Source organism: Coptis chinensis, chromosome 4 (genome assembly GCF_015680905.1).
Source record: "Coptis chinensis isolate HL-2020 chromosome 4, ASM1568090v1, whole genome shotgun sequence".
NCBI classification, from domain to species: domain Eukaryota; kingdom Viridiplantae; phylum Streptophyta; class Magnoliopsida; order Ranunculales; family Ranunculaceae; genus Coptis; species Coptis chinensis.
The window spans coordinates 39,053,450-39,069,680 of NC_141459.1; the positions used below are offsets into that span (position 1 = coordinate 39,053,450).

At 37.9% G+C, this 16,231-nt stretch overlaps 1 non-coding gene across 1 annotated transcript; it reads left to right on the plus strand.

The window, feature by feature from the left end:
• Positions 1-246: 246 nt before the first annotated feature.
• On the plus strand, positions 247-350 carry LOC147503448 (small nucleolar RNA R71). The gene has a single exon (XR_015194130.1). It is a non-coding gene; the product is annotated as a small nucleolar RNA R71 (small nucleolar RNA).
• The last annotated feature ends 15,881 nt before the right edge of the window (positions 351-16,231 follow it).

Here is a 16,231-nt window from a genome sequence, read left to right on the forward strand (position 1 = left end):
ACCTTTTTAGTGAGGGCATTGATAAGAGTTTTAAGCTCAGGATCAGGTTTAACCTCAAAAAAAGGAGTGGAGCGGGAAGAGTCGTTACCTCCCCAATTGTTGTTCCTTTTAGATTGATCTTCTAAGAATTTATAAGCTTCCAAGGCTCTTTTACTAAGAAAACTACCCCCAGTCATGATATCTAGAACCTCCTTATGATGATATAAAAGCCCCTTGAAGAAGTCAAGAACAAACGTGTATTTTGCAAAATTATGATGCGGGCATTCAATGAGAAAATCAGTGAAACGATTCCAAGCCTCTGAAAAAGATTCATGAGGATTTTGGAGAAAGAAATGAATCTTTTGAAGCATTTCATCTGTTTTCAGTGGTAGGTAAAACTGTTCCATGAACAATTGAACAAGATTAGCCCATGAGTCCACAGAGTTTGGCGTTTGGGCAGTTAACCAAGATGTCGCCTTGTCGGCTAGGGTGAATGGAAACACCCTAAGTTTAAGGGGAATTTTGACTTAACCCCCCAAAGTTTGGTAGCATTTTAACTAAACCCCCCATTTTTAAAATCATTTGAGTTTGCCCCCTACTCCGTCAATTTTGTGTGTAACAGACATTGGTATTTTAGCTATTGACCATTTTACCCTTATGAAATAGACGTTGCATTGCCCCACATTAACACGTTAAACCCAGCTTTGCGAAAACCCCCCAAAAGTTGCCATTATTTAATTCTTGCACTCTCTCTCTCGTATTTTACATATTGGCCATTTTGCCTTTATGTTGGGTTTTCCGCCACATTAAAACGTAATACCCATTTGGGAAAACCACCCAAATATTGCCCTGATCTATTTCTTTCACTCTCTCTCTCTCGATTCTCTCTCGATCTCTCTCTCTCTCGACTTCTCCCCCTCTTGGCTCAGAGATCAAAGATCGAGACAAAAAGTTTGAAACATGTAAATCTAGTGCAAAAAAACAAAATCGACCCGCTGTGAAAAAAATTTATATGAAAGTAGTAGGTAAATAAACAAGACTTCTTTTCCAGATATAGGAAATGGAATGACTTTATAGCAAGTACCTTCCAAAAGAGCTTCACAGACTTCTTCGACGGTCACATTGAGTGCCCTCAACAAGATTGCAATATTCTGAGATTTCTTCGGATCGAGTACCCTCTTCTCTTGGTTTGGTGATGGAAGAACAGGTCGCCAGGTATCCTTTGGAGTCAAGTTTTTGGCATTCACAACAAACAAGGTCTCAATCATCTCCTCATTCAATCTGCAATTAATAAGATTCTAAAACTTAAAAATGGAACTTTAGTTTCAAACCCCACAAAATACAACAATATAAAACCTTACTGGAAAGAGCTTGATTTCAATTGATCCCACACCATCGCTCTATCAGAGCTAGCTCTGACTTTATCCCAATGCAAAGGCTTCAACTTTGGCTTTGGGGTCTCCTCATTTCTCTCACTAATAATTCCAGGATTCTATATAAACTCAGCTGGCGAGACCGCTGCGGGGTTGTGGAATGTAATAGGCTTACAAGGAGTAATGAGAACTGGGGGTCTAGACATGGCTGTTGCCTCTTGGACCTGTGCTGGAAGAGGAGGGGTTTCCCATAATCTATATTGTGGAGGGTGAGGAGGAGTTGGTGGAGGATTTGAAACACTACTAGTACCAGTACTAGTTCTCTCTCTCTCTCTCAATTTCTCCGCTTCTTGGCACAGAGATCGAGAGAGAGAGAGAGAGTGAAAGAATTAGATTAGGGCAATATTTGGGTGGTTTTCCCAAATGGGTATTACGTTTTAATGTAGCGGGAAACCCAACATAAGGGCAAAAGGGCCAATATGTAAAATATGAGAGAGAGAGTGCAAGAATTAAATAATGGCAACTTTTAGGGGGTTTTCACAAAGCTGGGCTTAACGTGTTAATATGGGGGGGCAATTCAACGTCTATTTCATAAGGGTAAAATGGTCAATAGCTAAAATACCAACGTCTGTTACACACAAAATTGACAGAGTGGGGGGCAAACTCAAATGATTTTAAAAATGGGGGGTTTAGTTAAAACGCTACCAAACTTTGGGAGGTTAAGTCAAAATTCCCCTATGTTTAACTTGATCCAGACTTACGCTAGGATGATGGAATGTAGTGAGAACTTGTTCTATCCTACGCATGTGTTGATAAGGCTTCTCGTGGTCTAAACTATGGAAAACCGGTAACAAGTTAAATATATTTGGGGGAATTCGAAAATCCCCTACTAGGTCTGCAAGAACGATGCACAACTTAGGGCCATCATTTAGTGCTTTATAAAAATCAGATAAAGGAGTCTCTGGTTCTTTAGCCATTGATGTAGGTGTAGTGTGTGAAATTCTAGATAGGTGTGTGGTATTGCGTCTACAAAAAACAAGCTTGCTTATACTAGAATTAAACTCCTCATACATAAGAAACGAGGAGTGGAAGAAGGAGAACCGGAATGCCTCCTTGCTACGCTTAAGAATACCATATTTAATACGAACCGACTTGTCATGTGGATTCTTGGAATACTGAATAAACAATAAATTCCAACGAAAATAAGGACCATTAGCTAACCTGGTTAAATTCGAGCTTTCTTCAAAGGGGCATGGGAGCGCTCCGAGTATTGTGTTGAATTTCTTTTTTTTTAGTAATAAGAGGGCGTGCACGCTCAGAAATAGAGTTAAAAGGGCGCGGGTGCGCTCAAATATAGGTATAATAGGGCGCATACATGCTCCAAAAAATTTAAAATTTTTACAGTAGTTTTCTAACACCTCTAGTAAGTAGCCTGTAAACTTTCAGAACAATCAAAGTTATGAAAGTTCTTCTACTACCCTACAAAGTTTGTGAAACAGATTTTGGACACAATACAAACAACCGAATGGTTAACCAATCAAAACAGAGCCGAAAATTGCAAATATTTTACTGGAGACTCCTGACAGATCATGCGTGTTCCTGCAAACCTTTTATAGCAATTGAAGTTTTAGAAACTCTCCTTATCGCCTGTTGTTCCAGAAATTAAGTGTTGCAAAACTGCAGAAACACATTGAAAACAATCCACTAGTTAGGTGGTCAAACCAAATAAAAAACTCTTCAAATATTTGATACAAACTCCTGACTTATGATAGATACTCCTGTAAAATATAGCAGTGTAAAGATGATAATAGTTCACTAGGTAAAACAACTAGGAAAAAATCTGAAATAATTCCACTAAATTAACAACACCTTATAAATTATGCCTGAATACTTTCAGAATTTTCAAAAATTTAAAAATACCTTTACCACAGTATTCTTCACTTTGAGTCCGCAAGCTAAAAGGGAGGGCAGGCGCGCTCTTAGTTTAAAACAGTGAATATCAAGATTGAACAGTAACAAAAATATGAGAAACAAGAATGAAAAATTAAAAGGGTGGGTGGGTAGAGAATGGGGGATTGCCCCTTCGATTCAAGCAATTAAATTCTTGTCTTGAACGAGTGTAAGATGGTAGCGACGCCATTTGATAAACGTAAAATTTGATCCTTAATTATCTATAGAAGAACACAAACAACTAATGATCAACTACCTTATTAATATTATTCCTACTCTAAATTAAACTAAACTTATATTAATAAAACTAATGGTATAATGGAGTTGGAGGCAAGAACATTAAACCCTAATTACTTTAAACTAATTGGGGAAGAAAGAAGATATATATACTCAAAGCAATTCGGGCCCAAGCTTTAACTCTAATGGGTATCAAAACCCTAGTTTTAGTTTTCTTTCTTGTTTCTCATATTTTCGTTACTGTTCATGCTTGAAATTTACTGTTTTCATCCGCCCACCCTTTTGCCTTGCACAAAGCGCGCACATGCTCCCTTAAGATTGCGGGATCACATTGACGAATACTGCGGTAAAGGTATTTCTAAATTTTTGAAAATTCTGAAAGTTTTCAGGCATAATTTTTACTGTGTTCTTGTTTTACTGGAATATTTTTAGATTTTTGCTAGTTGTTTTACCTAGTGAACTATTACCATCTTTATACTACTATATTTCAGCTTTCACACTGTAAGTGTCGGGAAAAATTGTCGAGTAAGGTTACTTAGGCAGTTCTAAAAATTCTAAAATTTTTACAGGAGTATCAGTCATAAGTCGGGAGTTTGCAATAAAAATTGGACAAGTTTTTTATTTGTTTTAACCACCTAACTAGTGGATTGTTTCCAGTGTGTTTCTGCAGTTTTGCAACACTTAATTTATAGACCAACAGCTGATAAGGAGAGTTTGTAGAACTCCAATTACTCTAAAATGTTTACAGGAACACACATGATCTGTTAGGAGTCTCTAGTAAAGTTTGGCGATTTTTGGCACTGTTTTGATTGGTTAACCATTCGGTTATTTGTATTGTGCCCGAAAACTGTTTCACAAACTTTGCAGGGCAGTAGAAGGACTTTCATACCTCTGATTGATCTAAAATTTTATAGGCTACTTTTTGGACGCCTTAGCAAATTACTGTAAAACTTTCAAATTATTTGGAGCTCGCATGCGCCCTAGATAGCCTATTTCTGAAGAGCGCTCCGTGCTCAACTCACTGAACATCGTCTCAGGCACGAGCGTGCCCTGTGCCCTTTTTAGCCTAATTCCAAGCACTCCCCGTGCTCAACTCACTAGACATTGTCTCAAGCAAGAGCGCACCTTGCGCCCTCTTCTGGAGTAGCCTGATTTTTACAGGTCAGTTCAAACTTCCATTTCTTCAAGTTATTCAGTGTTTCTAACTTCTTCAATACACTGAGATTGCGTATACATGACGCTATTCATACGCGTAGCAAGGAGGCATTCAGGTACTCCTTCTTCTAGTCCTCGCCTCTTCTGTCAAAGGAGTTTTAATTCTAGTATAATCAGGCTTGTTTATCGTAAACGTCAACGTACATGCCTATCTAGAAATTTATAGTTAGAGTTTTGTTTGCATATTAATTATCCTAGAATATATTTGTAAAACCAATATGGCATATCAATATTTAGACCAACAATCATATGGTTATTATGCAAACCCTTCACCATGTTCATGCTGTGGTAGTCCTTACCATTGGGCTTCTCAGTGCCCATCATACCAAGAGTTTGGGCCTACTATAAGATATAATAATAATTATGAGCCACAATTTTCAAACATTCATAGTAATCCATACAATCAAGAGTTTTCTAGTCTTCCAAACTATACATGGAGTCAACCAGTGTCGTCTACTTCTAGTTCCGTGATGAGTGTGTACAATGAACTAAACACTTTTCCGTGCATAATTTGTTCAGATCCAGACCACACCGCCCATTCATGTCCTGTATTTATTCAACCTCAACCTAACCCATCACAGTACGAGATCAACCAGAGTCAATCAAACGCCAATAACTATGATTATCGAACACCATACCAACAAGACATTTCCACCATACCAGAAATTACCCACCCATCTAGTTCACCACCCTTCCTAGGCCAAATTTCTCAAACTATGCTTCATAGCCTAACTATGCTTCAGAACATAGCCCAGATGATTTCCATGATTCCCTCACCTAACAAAGAACTTTCAACCTTGCCAGAGATTGACATACATGCAGAACAACCTATTCCCATAACCAAACCATTCGACCTAGCTAAGACCTACCCTGAATTTCATGAACCACTACCTTCCCATGACCCTCCCATTAACCATTATATTGACTCTACACCCCACCTGCATGAGAACATTCTTGAAGACGACTATTTAGGACTTGTTTTGGATGACCACTAAAATTTGAGAGATGCCTCTGAGGAGCCTCCTACTGATCCATCTGAAGATAAATATAATGATGACACATTAGAAGATATTTATAAAAGATGTGATAGAGGAAGAATTTTATAACTATTGGCATTCTCTTCATATGGACCCTCCTGTTGCGCATGTCTAGGCCTTTGTGTTTGCTAAATGCACTTGGCTGGACAATTCCTCGACACATTTGAATGATGCCATTGAGGATACTTATAGTGTTTTAGAGGAAGAGGGTGAGGATATAGAAATTAACAATTCTAATCTAAGGCATGACTAAGGTCATGTGCAGGAATTAAAGAAAGTAACTTCTTTATCGCAATGTGAATCTCAATTTAGTTTGGTAGCTGAGGAAATAACAATGGAAGAAATAGATGAATTTCTTAAAGATAAAGTCACGAACCACAACTTTATGGATTCAACTAAGCTAGATGAAGACTTCTATGATTTCTTAAGAGCGTGTGATGATCCACCAACTGATGAACCACCAACCGACCACCATCCACCTGAGTTACCACCTCCAAAAATCCAACCATCTACCATAACTAAGCCATCCATTCACCCACTATTACAGAGAAACCTCGAATATGCACTTGAGCTAATTGCCTTAGAGACCCTCTATAATTTTTTCAACCCTCATAGTTAAGAGTGTTTGCCTACCACACAATCACATGAGTACACCATTCCTGTAGTTGAGAGCCAAGCTTTGATAGAGTGTAGAGAGAAACCTACTTTGTCTTATTTTTCCTTATTTGAGCCTCATGAAAGACATCAGGATCCATACTTCATTCCTTTCTCACCTAAAATATCACTAATTCATCTTTTGGGTCATTCTAACTCTTTAAAACAACTACAACATGATGGTTTGCATATATTCTTTGATGGGTTGCATACATTTTCATTCATTCTTCTACATGTTTGCTTCCAATTACACAACTTCATTCTGTTTGGGGGTGTATTTAGTATCATGTTTTTATGGCTAGACCCCCAACTCTTTTGACTATTAGTTTATAGTTTACCACGCATCATCCATTTTGTGCCACCCTAGTTTCTTTCTTGTTTGGGGGTGTGCACAGTTTAGGGGAATCTGACTTAAAACAACCCCATATTAAGTCTAAGGGAATCTAACTTTAAAAGACCCATATAATTTTTTGTAAAATACCACCTTAATGGAGTATAGGTAACAAATTTTTTCAAACTTCAAAAGAGTTTTCAAATTTTGTTTGGTGGATGCGTATTTTGGTATTTCATTTCAAATCTTTTTGCCACCCTTTGCCTGTCATATTTACTCTAGTAGAAGTTGTGTTAGTTAGTATGTAACAGTTTTATTGTGCTTCATGTTATCATATTATCTTTATAATATTTCTGTTACAGGTACTACCAATTTTTACCACGTTTCTATGGTAAATTCTTTCCTTATCTCTTTACACTTTGAGGACAAAGCGTTCGATTGTTTGGGGGTGGGATAGAAATATTTGCAAAAATTAGGCACTTTTAGAATGTAAATTACACACTTTTATTCATAAAATATTAAAAATCATAAAAAGTAGTTAGTTACATAATTTAATTGTGCTATTGAATTGTTTCATGAACCCCCTTCTCCCAAATTGTTTGGGGGTGACATAGAAACACGTTGTAAATGTTTAAGCACATATTAGGTTGTATATTACGGATTATTTGTCTTATAAAAATTAAAAAATAAAAAAATAATAAAAAGTATTTATACTATGCACTTAGGAATATTAGTATTGTTTCTTTCTCCATGATGATATTAATCTAGAAATTTCACGTTAGCTTTTAAATTAGAATAGTTTTTAGAAACTTAGGTTAATATGTAGGTAATAATCATTGCATCTTTCTATAAATATATTGCATGAGCATCTATGGTTGTATTGACAGTAAGTTTCTGAAATCTAGGCTAGAGTACTTATTCTACAAATCCTGTGAGAATATAGCCTAAAGCCTTATATGAGTGAAATATTTGAGAAATGATACAAGAGAGAAGTAAATTCCGAATACAGAAATCACATGTCCACTTGCTTGATCACTATACCATATCATAAGCGAGAATTTAGGCCCTCTTTGGATCGATAAAGCCATAAATTCAAACCTATATGAAATTAATTCTGCTAGTCATCCCTCTGAGCCATCCTTTAACCTTTCATAAACTGCAAATCCTTTACCCCTTTACAAAACAAAATGAAAATAAATATCAGCCTACCCATCTTTGAATGAGTCTGAAAATAGAGATGAAGATTAGAAAAGAGAAAGACCTTTGAAACCAAGAATTGTTAGTTGCTTCAAATAAGAAAAGGAAGTTTCCATCCAAAGAATAGAAAAGAAAAAAAAAAGTTAGAACTCCAAAAACATAATCAAAGGAGTCAAAAGCCAAAGAAAAAGAAAAAAATGGCTAAGGATGGAAACAAAGAGTAGGAGCAAAGTAAGAACAAGTTTTCTCTAGTTACATAATATGAAGACTCTATCATTTCAGACTTGTCCTTTTTAAATATCCATTTTCTTCATTCTTAAACCATCTCCTAATCCCTGAAACACCTAATAAAGACCTCTAGCTCAATTAGGAATAGGTTAGTGTGATAGTAAGTGGCAAATGTGTTTGATCGACTTCGGATTCCTTGTGTGTCATTGAGATTGTAAGGTAAAGTGTGCTCACTGCACACTGGAGTTGATAAGAGCCCAAAACTGTAGTTTTAACCCTGTAACAGTCATACTTTTAGACCAATTATGTGAGTAATAATTAAGAGTTAATACTGATTACGTGTTTTTATGCATTTCAGGTTTCAAAGTCCATTATGTGCAGAAATGTGCCACTTTAGCGAGATAAAGGAGCAAAGGTCGGTTGCTGAGGAGTTCTTTGATTAAAGGCCAAGATTCAAGAAGACAAAGCCTTTCTAAAGAACGGTTAAAGTTGAAAAGTCAAAGTCAACGCGGGCAGAAACAGCACACAAGTTAGCAGAACTTCCGAAGGCCGTATCTTTGGACTCAGACCTCAGAATTGGGTCTACCTTATGTCAAAACGACCGGCTCGGAAAGAGCTTTCCAATGGTCCAAGCCTTGGCCCAATCAGAGGAGCAAAAGTGGACGAAAAGTCTATCAAAGCCAACCGCAGCTGAAGAGGCCTTTTTAGACTGAAAGTAATGGGTTTTGGGCCTGATTCTCTGGCCCAAAACATGGCTCCAAGCCCATGCACGATTTTTGGATCTGAACATATAAAAACAAAAGCTTAGCTCTTTGTTAATGGTAGCTAGTTAGACCTAAAACTATAGATAATTCTAGATCTAGTTTTCATTAATTAAATTAAGTTTAGTTTAAATTCAATTCTTGTTTTAGATTAAATTCTTAGAATCATTGTTCTTCATTAGTTTGATAAATAAAATAGTTAGTTTGTCAATTTCGATTTTTGTCATTTACAATTTTTTCGTTCTAAATTCCTTTATAACTTGTTATTCATTTCCTAGTTATTACCTAAGATTTCAATTATTGTTTAGATAAATTGCATAAATATAGAATTTTTATATGATGTCTAGTTATAATTCAATGGGAAATGATAGTGGTATGAATCAAGGGTAAACCTCCATTAGAGGGGTTGAAGAAGCCTTGATGACGCTTGATCTTTGTTAAACTTAGGAATCGTCGTGATAATTATTCCACTCTAGGACCGATTAATTCACCATGAGAATGGGTTTAATCGCTCACATGCTAGTTATGAATTGGTAGAAATGTCATGTATAATTAGGGATTATAATTACTATTTTGATATGCAAAGCATTCAATATGGATCATGACGAGTCTTTGTTAGTAGGATTAAGTCGAGTTAAGGTGGATTCAATTCCCTTTAATTCTTTATCTAGATTCAAACCCTTAGCATTCTCTCATTTCGTTATTCGTAACTTTTTAATTGTTTTCCCCTCGTAGTATAGAATTCCCTTCGTAAATCTCTCACTAGACTTAAGACCGATTAATTAGACTAGAGATCATTCCATGCTAAAGAACTAGGAGTGGAATGAATTTGTTACTCCACTCTATTTCGATAGAATTGAGAGTAGAAAACTTGATAAATTAAGCACGTATTAAGTTTTAGTTTACTTACGTTTTGACTTTCATCGTTCATTTCGTAGGTAAACTATCATTTTTATACTTATCAAATGGCGCCGTTGCCATCTTAGTTACCTATAGCATTATTTTCATAGTATAATTAGTCATTTTTAAGTCCCATTAAACCCACCCACCCTTGTTTGATTCATACTGTGGTTGTCCGTTTCAGCATTGAAAAGTTTCGCGAAAAACCACACTGAGCGCGACCTGCGCCCAAACGGAGCGCACCTGCACCCAAATGCTTGGAACCTTGAAGCGACCAGCCTAAACCGAAGTGACCGACCCGCTCAAATCAGAACTTGAGTTTACACAGAGCACACCTGCGCCCAAAGGGAGCGCACCCGCACCCTGAGCTAAATTTTGCCGGATTTCCACAGGTTTGTTTCGAACTTCGATTTTTTAAGTTTTTCAGTGTTCTAACTTGTTATATATACTGAACACGCGTAAACAAGACGCTATTCATAAGCGAAGCAAGGACGCAATCAGGTATTCTTTTCCTCCAAACCTCGCATCTCCAGTTAGAGGTTTATACTAATATATCAAGATTGTTTGGAGTGTTGTCGTGTTTAGACTTAGACTTGCATGAGATTAAGGTCTGGTCAGAGAAAAACACCGAACGTAATTAACCGTCAACGTCAACAAACAAGTCTATCGAGTATACTAATCACTACACCTCTAGCTACTATCTCACCCACCACACCTAACATAATGGCTGAAGAAAGAGAGACTCCTCTCTCCGACTTTTACAAAGCCTTGAGCGATAGCCCTAAATCTTGCATCGTTCTAGCAGACCATGAAAAACCTTATCAGCATATGCGTAGGATTGAACAAGTCCTTACAACATTCCACCATCCTACGGTTGGTGCGGAACAAATTAAACCGAGGGTATTTCCCTTCACTTTAGCCGATAAAAAGATCTTGGTTAACCGCCCAAAAGCCCAACTCTCAATGGACTCGTGGGCTAAACTTGTTCAAATTTGTTTATGGAACATTTTACCCACCCCTAAAGCGGATGAGATTCTTTCCAAGATTCATTTTTTTATTGTAATCCTCATGAATCATTTTCTGAGGCTTGGAATCGTTTCACCAATCTGCTTATAGAGTGTCTACACCATAACCTAGCAAAAGACACGTTAGTTTGTGCCTTTTTCAAAGGACTTCTACACCACCATAAAGAAGTCCTTGACATAATGAATGGGGGTAGTTTCCTAAGTAAAGGAGCCTCGGAGGCTTACAAATTTTTAGAAGATCAAACTAAAAGCAATAATAATTGGGGGGGTAGTGATGATATCCCCCGCTCTGCTAGTTCTTCTCCAACAGTTAAGGCCGCCGGTATGTTTGAGATGAAACCCGATCCAGAACTTAAAAATTTAATCGAATCTCTAACTAAAAAGGTTGAGGTTATTTCTGTTCAACAAAAGCCTATCCCCGTCATGAATGTCAACTCCAACCCATGTAATTTATGTTTGAGTCCTGAGCACCTTGACTCCTATTGTCCTTTCGCCTATGAACAACAACAATTAGAGCAAGATAATGTTTGCTCCATTAATAGCTATCCTATTCCTAATGCCCCATGGAGACAACATCCCAACTTTAGTTGGCGAAACAATCAACAAGTTACACCTCCAGGGTTTAATAACCAAACTGTTAGGCAAGCAAACAATTATAACCAAGCTCCACCTAGACAAGGACAAGGTTAAGGGAATTATAATAATTATAACAACCAAGCGCAACCACGACAAGGTCTAGCACAAGGTCAGGGTAATTATAATAGTTATAATACCAATAGAGGTATCGTTTCGGTTAACAATAGTAACTATCACAACCCACTCATAAATAATCAACGTGAGATAGTTCGATTACGCACCACCACGGACTACTACACCTACACAACCGGATCGTATCGGCGCTTTTATATAGGTTACCCAACAACTTTTCCAAACAATGACTCAATCAAACCAACAGATCTTACAATCCATAAATCAGGGCATACAACAGTTAGCCCAAGAGAAAGTCCAACCAAAAGGCGTGTTTCCGGATATGTTATACCAAACCCTAAAATAGCAAACACAACCTTTGAGGTAAACGGGAATACTAGTACGGAAACTACAATGGTAGGTGACCTAAATGTCATCACCACTCTCCGCTTCGAAGAGTGGTTGATAACAAAGTAACTATGCCTATAGTTACCCCATCGATTCTACCACCGGATATCGAACTAAATAATCGAAATAGAAACTGAAGAGCCTACCAGCGTAGAGGTACCCGGTTAAACCACAAACTAAGAAACAAAAAGCCAAGGTTACACTAAATATAGAGCCATACGCTAAATATAGAGCGAAACCACCGTTCCCTCATAAATTAGCCATGCTAACCAGGGATACAAACTTTGAGGAGATTAGGAACGTTTTCAAAAATCTAATGATAAACCTTCCTTTTCTCGAAGCTATTAAAAAGCTACCTAACCACGCTAAGTTTCTTAAGGAGTTGTGAACTACTAGGCGTAAAACCAACATACCTAAAGACGCCTTTCTAACTGAACAGTTCCCAACTTTATCCAAAAATAATGGAATTGTTAAGTACAAGGACCCCGGTCATCCCATCAGAAATGCACCTTAGAAGAATCCCAACCGACGACGACGCTTTATTAGACTTGGGGCTTAGTGTTAACTTACTCCGTTTTATTTGTATAAACAAATAGGTCTACAAGAAATGCAACCTACAAAAAAATGGCGCTTGTAGTTAGCGGGGGCAGTCTATAAAGTATCCTAAGGGTGTAGTGGAAAACGTGCTTGTTAAGGTTCAGGATTTCTACTATCCTGTAGATTTTGTTATCCTCGATACAGAAGTCGCTAACGACTCTGTACCGATCATCTTAGGGCGCCCCTTCTTGGCAACTGCCAATGGGCTTATAAATTGCCGCGATGGTAAGATGTCCTTATCTTTTGGCCATCTTTCTGTTGAGGTAAATGTTTTTAAAATGATGAAACAGTTACCAGAATCGTCAATAGATGGGGAGGTTAGCATGATTGAGAGCTTAGCTCAAGATTATTTTAACAACACGTTTCCCGAAAACCAAATGTATAAATTCCTTTCTTTTGGAACTTCAGATTTTGTAAATGACTCCTACTTAGAGGAAGTCAACACCATCCTTGAGTCCACACCAATTGTAGACCCCCGGTTGCTCCATATCTGAAGTATGAAGACTTACTACCTAAGCAAGTATTCATTATGCAAAATGGAGACCACGATGAAACATCTATCGACATTCCTTCCACCCCATTAGCAAACCTCTTTCCCCGGAGTTAAAATATATTCAACTTGATCCCGATGATAGCCATCCGGTAATTATATCTTCTCTGTATCTAAGGATGAAGAGACACGTTTAATCGGGGGTGATTAGGGGAGCATCGGTCTCGATTGGTTGGTCCCTAGCCGACATTAAGGGAATTGACCCTAATGTTTGCACTCATCGTATCCATTTGGAGGATAACGCGAAGACTTCTCGTGAACCTTAGCGTCGTCTGAACCCTGCCATGAAAGAGGTGGTTAGGAAAGAAGTCTTACGATTACTTTCGATCGCGGGTATCATATACCCAATCTCGATAGCGAATGGGCAAGCCCCATTCATGTAGTTCCTAAGAAATCGGGAGTTACCATGGTACGTAATAATGGAAAGGGGTGACTATGTTGTCACCTGAGGTCCTATAAAATGGAGAATCTATATTGATTATAGGCGTTGAAATGCTATGACACGAAGGATCACTTTCCTTTACCTTTTATAGATCGGATGCTTCGAACGCCTAGCCGGTCATGCTTTTTATTGTTTTCTCGGATGGCTACTCGGGCTATTTTCAGATTATTATTGATATTGATGACCAAGAAAAGACTACCTTCACATGTCCCTTCGGGCGTTATGCCTATAAACGAATGCCTTTTGGCCTTTGTAATGCTCACCGGTACCTTCCAAATGATTGTATGCTTCATATATTTTAGTGACATGGTAGAAAGCTTTATGGAAGTTTTCATGGATGATTTTTCTATCTATAGAGACTCCTTCATAGATCTGCTTGTCTAACCTGTCTAAGGTTTTGACACGCGATGTGAAGAAAAGAGCCTCGTTTTAAACCGAAAAAGTGTCATTTCATGGTGAAAAGGGCATAGTACTAGGTCACATTGTATCTAGTGATGGCATCGAAGTAGATAAGGCCAAACTAGATAAGATAGCGACTTCTACCTAAAGCCACGGATTTGTCCCAAGTGATATTAGAGCCTTTCTAGGCCATGCAGGGTTTTATAGGCATTTTATTAAAGATTTCTCCGAAAAATAGCTAGGCCTTTAACTAATCTGCTTTTGAAGGATGCAATCTTTGATTTTAATTTTAACTATAAGCAGGCTTTTGAAACTTTAAAAGTCAGCCTAACCTCTGCACCAATTATACAACCTCGATTGGTCTAAACCTTTCGAACTCATGTGTGATGCTAGTGATTATGCAGGTTGGTGCTTGTCTTAGGACGTAAACTAGATAATAAGTCCACTGTTATTTATTATGCTAGTAAAACCTTAAACGATGCTCAACGGAATTATTGAACTACTGAAAAGAATTCTTAGCTGTCATTTATGCTTTAGATAAGTTTAAATTCCTTATTTGGTTGGTTCTAAAACTTTAGTTTACCGCGGACCATGTAGCCATTAAGTACCTTCTTGCAAAGAAGGATGCTAAGCGAGATTAATCCGATGGATTCTTCTCCCGCAAGAGTTCACATTAGAAATAAAGGACAAAAAGAGGGGTCGAAAACGTAGTTGCCAACCACTTATCTAGACTTACAAACGGCGATAATAGTGATTCCGAGTCCATACCGACTCTTTTCCCGATGAGCATTTGTATGCTATTTTTTTTTACCCATGGTATCTTTGACATTGTCAATTATTTAGCGGCTGATGTTATGCCTTATAATTGGTCAAGAAATGAACGTAAGAAGTTCTTGGCCGAGTTAAGTTATACTCTTTGGGATGAGCCCTACCTTTTTAAGTATTGTGCGGGATCAGATTATTCGCCGCCAGATTCCCCGTGGGAATATAATGAAGTTCTATCGTTCTGCCATGACAAATAGTGTGGTGGCCATTTTAGTCAAATAAAAACAGCCGCTAAAGTTCTTCAATGTTGATTTTATTGGCCTACCCTTTTTAAGGATGCCCAAGTGCATTGCAAGACGTGTATTCATTGCCAACAACTTGGGCGAATCACGAAGTGTAATATGATGCCATTAAATCCAATCTTGATAGTAGAAATTTTTGACGTTTGGGGCATTGATTTCATGGGTCCCTTCCCTGTTTCCCACGGTTTCATTTATATTCTAGTTGTCGTGGACTACGTGTCTAAATGAATAGAGGTCATGGCTTGCCGTAACAATGACCATAAGACAGTGGTATTTTTTATTAAGGAGTATATTTTCTGTCGTTTTGGCATTCTTAAATCCATCATTAGTGATGGTGGAACACATTTTTGCAACAGAGTTGTTGCATCCCTAGTGAAAAAGTATGGAGTTACACACAAAGTAGCAACTCCTTATCATCCACAAACTAGAGGACAAGTGAAAGTTTCTAATAGGGAAATCAAAAAGATTTTAGAAACAACTGTAAATCCTGATAGGAAAGACTGGTCGAAGCGTCTATCGGATGCCTTATGGGCATATAGAATCGTTTTCAAAACTCCTATAGGTATGTCTCCCTTTAGACTTGTATTTGGGAAACCTTGTCATTTGCCTGTTGAAATAGAGCACCGTGCTCTGTGGGCTATAAAAAGCCTTAACTTCAATATTGATGAGGCGGGTGTCAAACGCAAGTTGCAATTGAATGAGCTTGAAGAAATCCGTGGCGATTCTTACGATCTCGAAAGGATTATAAAGCTAACATGAAACGTGTTCATGATAAGCAAATCTTTAGCGCCAAAGAGTTTGTGGTCGGTCAAAGGTCTTACTTTACAACTCCCGCCTACACATTTTTTCCTGTGGAAACTAAAACCCGTTGGTCCGGTCCTTTTTCGTTCTTGAAGTCACCCCTTTACGGGGCAATCACCTTGGCAAATCCCAAGGACAACAATGTACCTTCCAAGTTAATGGTCAACGGTTAAAACATTTTCACGAACTTCTGTCCCCTGATGTAGAGGAAGTCCTTTTACAGGACCCTGTCTATGAGGATTGACCTTTGTCATTTGGTGTACTTCCTTTCACTTCCATATAGTGGTAAGTGCACCATTCATGTAACCGGGCCCTCCCTATGGAGTGTGCGGCTGTAAGTACCGGATCCTAAGTCCACGTTTCACATAATTCACGTTTTCCACTTTTACATGT